General features: G+C 43.3%; 1 protein-coding gene across 1 annotated transcript in view; it reads left to right on the top strand.

The window, feature by feature from the left end:
• The first annotated feature begins 5,863 nt into the window (after window positions 1–5,863).
• The window catches only part of DAB1 (DAB1, reelin adaptor protein), a 255,992-nt gene continuing 253,657 nt past the window's right edge, over window positions 5,864–8,198 (top strand). Inside the window, exon 1 of the mRNA XM_019474146.1 lies at window positions 5,864–5,926. The gene's annotated coding sequence lies outside the window, so the exon portion shown is untranslated. The remainder of the gene's footprint in view (window positions 5,927–8,198) is intronic.

Genomic DNA, 8,198 nt, shown 5'->3' with positions numbered 1-8,198 from the left:
TCATTAATATATTTGTAAAAACTTTTTTTGTTGTCTTTAACGACAGCGGCCAGATTGCGTTCTAGCTGGGCTTTTGCCTTTCTCATTTCTTCTCTGCACGACCTAACGAGATCCCTGTACTCTTCTTGAGTCGCCTGCCCCTTCTTCCACAAGCGGTAAACTCTCCTTTTTTTCCTGAGTCCCAGCAAGAGCTCCCCGTTCAGCCAGGCCGGTCGTCTTCCCCGCCCGTTCTTCTTACGGCGTACAGGGACAGCCTGCTCCTGCGCCTTTAAGACTCAGGTTCACCCTCTTGCTCGTGAGCACTCTGCTCTCTACCTCAAGCCCTGTGTGCTCTCAAGTTTGCTACAGGAACCTGGTTTGTGGAGAATTTTTGGTTGCACCAAAGTGTTTTGCAGGTCAACCTTGGGAGGTGAACTCATGTCATATTAAAATGTTTGCTGCATGTAAGAAGAGGTTTGGAGCTGTTACAGACCCAGAGAGGGTGGCAAGCTGCTCCCTCTTGTGTGAGTGTTATAACCTGGTGCGTTTGCGTAGCACATGGGTTAATGGGCCACGGCTCAGACTTGCTGGAAATTGCCCGTGACCATAGCACTGCGGTGACGTTTGACCTCTCCTGGCCCTGAACCAGAGCGACGTCCCCTTTGGGTGAGATCTCTGCTGCTCTTTGCAGCAAGCTACAAGTCTACAGCTTTTTATGCACTTAAAATGGCTGCCAGGGAAAGGATGCAAAAAATACTTTCCTCTTGTGAAAACCCCTTTTACGGCGATAGGTATATTTTAGCATTATGGATTTTCCTAACGTATTTTGTTGAAAGGCAGCGAGATTGCCAATGTGCATCTGTATGTGCTGAGCAGCTGCTGGCACACAGAGCTGGGTGTTGGGCCAGCTGCGAGGTTCGTGTATGGTAATTTGCCCCTCTAGAGCATGGCACAGCTAATGAGCACAGTCCCTCAAGTCATAGGAAGCACACAGATGCCCATCAGAACAGATCAGAAACAGCCTCTGCTGACCGGATTCATGAAAGGCTGTATTTTGTGCACGGCAAATAGCAGGATGTTGCATATTTTTCATTATTAATTCTGAATCCATACAATTAGGGGAAAAAAGGAAAATAATATATTTTTATCTGTTAAGTCTAATGATAAAATAATACCCAAGGAAAATATTGATCCCTACCTTAACCTCTCTCTCTTATAAAATAGGAATTTTCATTGTTTCACTCGTTTGTCAGTGCATTGCAGGTACTGGGGTTGGCAGTACTTCTTGTATGAACATCAGCTCCGCTGTCCTGCTCCCTTCCCTTTCTTCCACCAAGACTTACCTCTTTTTCTTTCCCTTCCTGTGGGTGATGAGGAGTGTGTCTGCTCGATGGATAGAAAGGACAAAATGCCTTCTTGTGACACCAGAAAGAAAATGATCCAGGGAGTTACAGACCGCTAAGCCTTTCATTTGTACCTGGTAAACTGGTTCAAATGATAAGAAAAAAAAAGAAAACATTTGGGAGATGCTGATAAGATCAGGCTTATCCAGTAGAAAGGTACTGTAGGATGTGGCTGGAAGTGATAGGAAAAGCCTAGGCTTGATGACCCAGCAGGTCACTTACAGTCTTTCACTCTTAGTATCTTAGAAGTCTTTGAACTGAAGAGAGAGGAACTGGCTTATCTCATTTATTTACGATATTGAAAGGTCTTTAGCAAGGCCTCTCGTAGAAAGCAGTCAAAAAGACAAGGTGGGCGGGTGAAAGGGAAAAGTATAGTTGTGAATCAAAACATGAAGCGAAGATTAGGTATAACCAAGCAATTTTCACCATTGCACCTGGTTGTTAAACCAGGGGTTCCTTGTATGTTCCTAAGTCCTATATCAGGTCTTTGATCTGGGGTGGAGAAGAGGTGGAAGGGTAGCCAGGTTTGTGGGTAGCAAAAAGCCACTGAGGTCGGTCAAGTCCAGGGAAGGCAGTGAGGAAGGTCAGAACAACCTAAACAAGCCAATAAATACATGACACAACATCCAAAAAATGTTCAGTGTTAATGTATGGCTTTTGCCCACTCTCCGGTTTCTGTTTGAATTTGCTATGGTCAAACCAGAAATAAAGCAGTCTTCAGTTCTGCAATCCACGTAGGAGAAGATCTTGTTGGGGCTGCTAATGGGAGAAGGGATGACGTCTCCCTGATAGCCTCCCCAGGAGGGTCTGCATTTCAGGAAAAACTGTACCAGTGACTGCAGACGCCAATTACTGATCCTTTTTCAGAAGTACAGAAGGGTTAGACAAACACATACATAGTATTATCTAAAAAACCAGCAATGGTACTCAGCATCAGAGTAGTCCCGTTAGTGAAGGAACCTAATTTAAGAGGCTTCACGTATCAGTATGAACAATTTCCCAAATTACTACTGGGATTTAAGTTAGATTTTCTCCCTCCCTTTACACACTGCATCTTGTTTCTTTTAAATAGCCATGTCTGTCTCTTTGTCCTAAACAGAAGTTTTGAATAAGAGTTAAAAAAACCATTTGTTTGCTTTGCCTGCTGGTCTGACTGTCGGAGCTGAGTGTGTTCCCTGCACCACTGGTTTAAAAGACCGCCGTACCTCTGAATTGATGGAGCCTCCCGCCTTCCTTCCCATCCCATCGCTCTGCCTTTCCCCACTACCTTTTAAGCCAGCGAAGAGCCACTAGATGTCCCTTTCAAAACCGGGGACTGAAGTCCTGAATGTTGCTAATTAGCAGTGAGAGCCTTTTAAGGAATTGAAACATTGCATTGTTATGATTTGGGAAACAAAAGCTGAATAAGAACTGTAAGACTTAACTATGGAATTCCACTTTATTTTTCTCTAATGCAGGCTAAGCTGCCTTACAGCAATCTTTTAAATGTAATGATTGAGACTATTATAGGAAATACTATACAAAGCATCATTTTTTTTGCAGCCTAAATAATAAGTAGGGCAAGGTTTTAAATGAGGCTAGAGTAATGAATGCTGTACAATAATTTTGATGATAAATTTCCCCGGAGGATAAAGTGGAAGAACAGAAGCAGGCTGTATTTAATCATGCAAAGTTAAAGGAATGCAGACCAACAAATATTTATAGAGATGTACAGTTTTTCTAACCTTTTCTGAGATATTCTTGCCCCTTTTCACCTGAGAAACTTAGCAGAAACGCAGGTCTTTCAGGGTATAATAATTAGGAGGAGGAATTGATCACATAGGGTCAAGTGTTTCTTTGATGTAGTGCACAGAAATTCCTGTTTCCTTGCAGGCTGGAGGACTCAAACAATAAGACATTTGTTTTTCACAGCTATTTCATTCATCAGTGAGTCTGAAAAGCTTGCTTGGAGGAGATATACCACATGTGATGACATATTCTGCAGCTGCTCTTCACCTAAGGAGAGGACCCAAGGAGATATGTCCCCACCACAGAGCAGAGCACTGTGTGAACATCCTAACTTTGCTCCCAAAAGCAATATAGTTGCCTTCATGCAGTGCTACATGCAGAATGATAAGAAGGCCTGTGCATTGCATTGCAGAGACGAGATCTGGGCTTCCACATACTGAGCAAGCTCAAAATCTTTGCCCCACACTCCATCGCCCGGTGTAGACCTGCCCTTCCCGTGCACATACCAAAACCTGTCCTCATCAAAGGTGGTGCTCCTCAGCTGTGGTTTCTTCTCGGTTCTCATCTTTGCTGTTTGTCTTGAGGAGGCAAGCACGACTTCAAAAACCGATAGTAAAAAAGTCACTGCTGACCTCTGGCTTAGTGTGTTTCTCGTTGTTCTGCACAGATGCACATGCTTGTGGTAGAGTTAGGCAATCGTTCCATAAAGCATAGGGTTGGGTTGTTTTGTCGGGTTTTTTTAAATAACTGTTAAAAGTAGGGTGTTTCAGTGAACTTTAGCTCAACCTATAACAGTCGACACTCGGCAGAGGCAAAAACCTGAAGATTTCTGTTCTGATCAATACTTAAAACATATATTGATTTCCAATTTAGGTGTTAATTTTTTGTTTCTTAGAAATGCTCTTGATATCAATTTTCACCTTGCTTGATGTTCATTATGTGCTGAACATTATGACAGTGAGCAAGCTAGGATGCAACGTGCAAAGATTTACTTGCCTCGTGTAAGCATCATGGTAGCATGAAATATCTATATTTAAGGCAATGACCTGAGAAATGCTTTTATTCTGGCCTGGCACAGGCTTCCTCTAGTGTTTCTTAGTCTGTGTAGTCCATCCCTGAAATGATATAATAAACTAATTAATAGTGCTATTTATTACATTCATGTTGCTTTCTCATAATAATTCATTGAAAATGAGCCTGAGGTCCACAGCTCAGGTTGCTGGATGGCTGGACTTTATTTAAGCAATAAGACACACATGATAAGCCGTGCATTCCTATGTGATTATGCCTCCAGTAGTGTTAGGAGGCACAAGGTCAAAAGGCTCAGTGACTTTAACTACCTGAGAAGTGCCATGTAATCCCCTGCAAATGGGCTGTCTACAATGTCTTATTGCTGTATCAGAGAGGGAATTATTTCTTTTTAAAGGCAGCGACATGAATTACTTCTGTAATTGGCACAGGTATGACATCACTGACTGCCAATCAGAAATCCTCTTTGTCTTGTATTTTAACACCTTAATTTCAAGTTCAGGTCATCTGAACAAACTGATTTTGTTAAAATGGTGTTTTATCCTCTTTGTGCTTTGAGTCCCATCTGCTTTAGTGAGGAAAGCACCATTTGTGCTTTGTGTGTGTGTGTTATGAATTGCTCTGCAGTAGTTTTTGTATCATCATCAGGCACTGAACAGTGACTGCAAAGTCTTTGCAGAGCCGGTGACATGCAAGCCATGGCCTGACTTGCAGTGCCTAGAACATTATTTAGACTGAGGAACTCAAGCAATCAAGGAAACAAGGGGAGGGCAGACAGCAAGGTAAGCACTTCAGGGTCCAGGCAGCATGGCCAGGATTTCAAAATCAATGTGTAGCCATCAAATTCTGTCAGCCTAGCACTGTCTTTTCCTTTTTATTGGCAAACATAACCCCAAAATAATAAAATCATCCTGATTTACAGTTATCGTTGATAAAATAAGTACACATAGGTTACAGCTTTACTAGCCTGAGCAGGTAAGGAGCAGGCCACAAGAAGGATGGATTTGTCTTGGTGATATTGAAGGACCGTAGCAGTTGCTGCCATTTTTGAAGGGGCGATGAGAGACCCCAGATAAGGAGATTTCTCCTTTTTCCTCCTCACTTTAAGCCCCAGCAGAAGAGAAGGTAAAGGCACAGCCCCTAGGAAGCTCTCTGCAGCCCCTTGGGCTCATTTCGCTGTCTTCCAGCCAGCAGTCGCTCCTTCGGCAGGGGAGAGAAAAGCCTGCACTAAATCCCATGGTCAATCCCAGAGGATGTTTTTCCTTTGGGAAAATGGGAATGGATGCCAGAGGTCATGGCTCGCCTGCGTCTCACGTCTGCTGGTGGGTGGGATGAGAGTGTCTGCGCATGGGAAGGTGTGAAACCCAGTGGTCGAGGGGATGCTGTGAAAGTTGCAGTTCAGTTGCAGAGGGTTTTGGGGGCAAAGCAAGAGGAATCGTCATCCTGTTCGAGGGCAAAAATTTAGCAAGTAGTTTTAAAGGCTTAAAATAAATCTATCTTCATAACCTGACTGCAGTGCTTTTTTCCTTAAATATGTTATAGAGGTAATGATACCTCTACAGTGAACTCAATTAACCTTTTGCAGCCTTCCGTGTGACAGGGAATCCTAAATCTTCCTTTTTATGCGTGTATGTGCAAGATTTGAAGCTACTCTGAACTTAGCATTAATAAATGCCATTTCCTAATTGGTGACCATTTGTTTGTTTTTTTCCCAGTGAGAAAGACATGGTGGCTGTGAGTGGGATCTAGTGTTCATGATTGAGAAGAGCTTTCCACACAGGAGTGAGGTAACTTTATATTATTATTAGCGCAAATCTGTTGCTTGTCTGTGGGTGCCTTTTGGGGTTTCCGTTGTTCAGTGATGTTATAAGATGGTCTTAAGGAGTTTAGCTTTGTTTCTCTGCGTTGTTTTGTATAAATGGACATTCATTGCCAATAAGAACTACGTGACTCTCCTCTGTCTGAGACCCGGTGCATTTTGAGTGTCCTTTGGAAGTGCTACGGGAAAAAGGATAGGAAGAAAAACCTGTGTATTTAGGCTTCCACAGCTCAGTTTCCCTACAAATCTTCCTTCCGCTCAGTGATACATCCTAGTAGGTGCACATTGCATCAGGAGACTCAGTAGTGTTCACTCCTGCATCACTTCTGAGATCTTTGCATGAACACATGCTGTAGGGAGCAAAATGTTTCATCTGGGAGTGAGGATGTCAGCAATAAATGAGAAAACAAGAGAAATGGATGATCCCCCATAATGCATACCCTATAATATAATCATTGTTGTTTGATAAAAGAGACACTTCTCACAACTCTCAGTGCCCTGCTAGGTATGTCTGGATTTATTATTCAAAAAGGCACAATCAAATCTCTTCATTCAGTTGACAAATGGAAGCTATTCAATTCAGTATCTGCCTCTTATTTATAGCATATAGTGGGGTGATTTATATGCTAGCTGCAGATCTTCCAAAACAGTTTTAATTAGCAGCATTGGCTATTAGAATGAGTCCTGTAGCTTCCCTGTCATACGCATCCCCTTAAAACCGAATAGAAATCTTAGTCTTTGCCAGGCAATACTTCTCTATTTTTTTCGTAATGCCAGCAAGAAAATGTACCTGTGCTTTAGTAGCTCAGAGAATGCATTCATGTTTGCAGCTCAGAGGGGGCAGGCAGGGGAGGTTGAGGAAGGTGATGCCATTTATTGCGGTGCCTTGGGGAAACAGGGAGATCCTTGGGGCATTAACACTAACATCACATGGGAGTTTGCAAATGTCGTAAGCGACTTCGGTTTTGAGAAGAAAGTAAGCGCCAAAGATGGCAAGGCCAGCTGCTCAGGCTGCCGGCACAGGTGTTTCTGGATTCTGCTCTGGATTTCTGTGCTTGGAGGAGGATGGATCTGAGAAGGCAGGAGCCCTCATCTCACCATGTCCTGTGGTTGGAGCGTTCACAACATTATTTTTCCTGTGTGCATTGTCTGATGATAGAAGTAAGCATTTCCCCCAGCTGTTCCCTTATCCGCAGAGCTTCTCTGGCTTGTGGTCTAATTGGTACCCCTGAGGTACAGAGCAGAGTAAGGCACGTCGCAGAGGTGAGTTCAGTAAAGGCACTAGTTTGAGTCTCTATTATTTTCACGCATCTGGTAGGAATGTAATCCCTTTGAGACCTCTGCCTATCTGTCAAACCTTAAATCAGCCAACAGGTTCAAAAGTTATTTGGGGAAGCAATGACTGACAGAACAATTGCACGGCTCTTGTTTTTTTTCTGAGAAAACAGGCTAAAAAAGTGCAGGAAACATGAAGAGTATTTTTTGGGCTTTATGCGGTGTGTGTAGCATGCAGAATGGTCTGTTGTTACGCTTCCACTGATCTTTTTTTGACATGAGCAATGCAGTCATTCTGTCATCACATCAAATAAGCCTTTGTACTACTTGTCACCAGCGTGCAGTGTCTCTGTATATGTGTAAACTTGATGTTTGCTACATCCCCTCGTTGAAAGTCTGCTGCTGCTGCCTGCAGGTGGGCGGTTCTGCTAAATCTCTGGGTGTTTTACAGCAGGGCGCTGTCAGTGACATTTAATCTGGAGAGCAAGAAAACCTTAGAAAATCTTCAGTTTGAGGTTGACAATAATACGAAAAGAGAGGACATGAGCACCGGACCTGGTTGCAGATGCTTAGTGTCTCTGCGTGTCCATCCCTTGGAGGAGGTCAAGGAATCGAGCCACAACTGAGAGAGGAGGCTGAATAAAGTTCATCACTGCCCCGCCAACACTGTACATGTGTGGTGCTTAGGGGACTGATGGGAAAATGAGGAAATAGGAGATGAGGACATAAAAAATCCTGCTACAAACAAGCCTGAAATGAATGTGGTCAGAAGGAAGAGTAAATAGGGTGGGGAACAGTGGGGAATGGAAATGGTTCCTGTGGTTTGCAACTGGGAGATGATGGGCTCTGCAGCCAGGACAGCAACACAGCCATGGGTAACTCACAAATCAATGCCTACACTGTAAAAAAGTCACAGTCCTCTGGCTGAACACAACTTAGATTTTTTTTTTTTTTTTTTATTCTTT

Source organism: Aptenodytes forsteri, unplaced genomic scaffold, assembly GCF_000699145.1.
Source record: "Aptenodytes forsteri isolate BGI_AS27 unplaced genomic scaffold, ASM69914v1 Scaffold119, whole genome shotgun sequence".
NCBI classification, from domain to species: Eukaryota; Metazoa; Chordata; class Aves; order Sphenisciformes; family Spheniscidae; genus Aptenodytes; species Aptenodytes forsteri.
The sequence above is the reverse complement of the archived record's forward strand: the minus strand, read 5'-3'. Positions and strand labels throughout refer to the sequence as shown.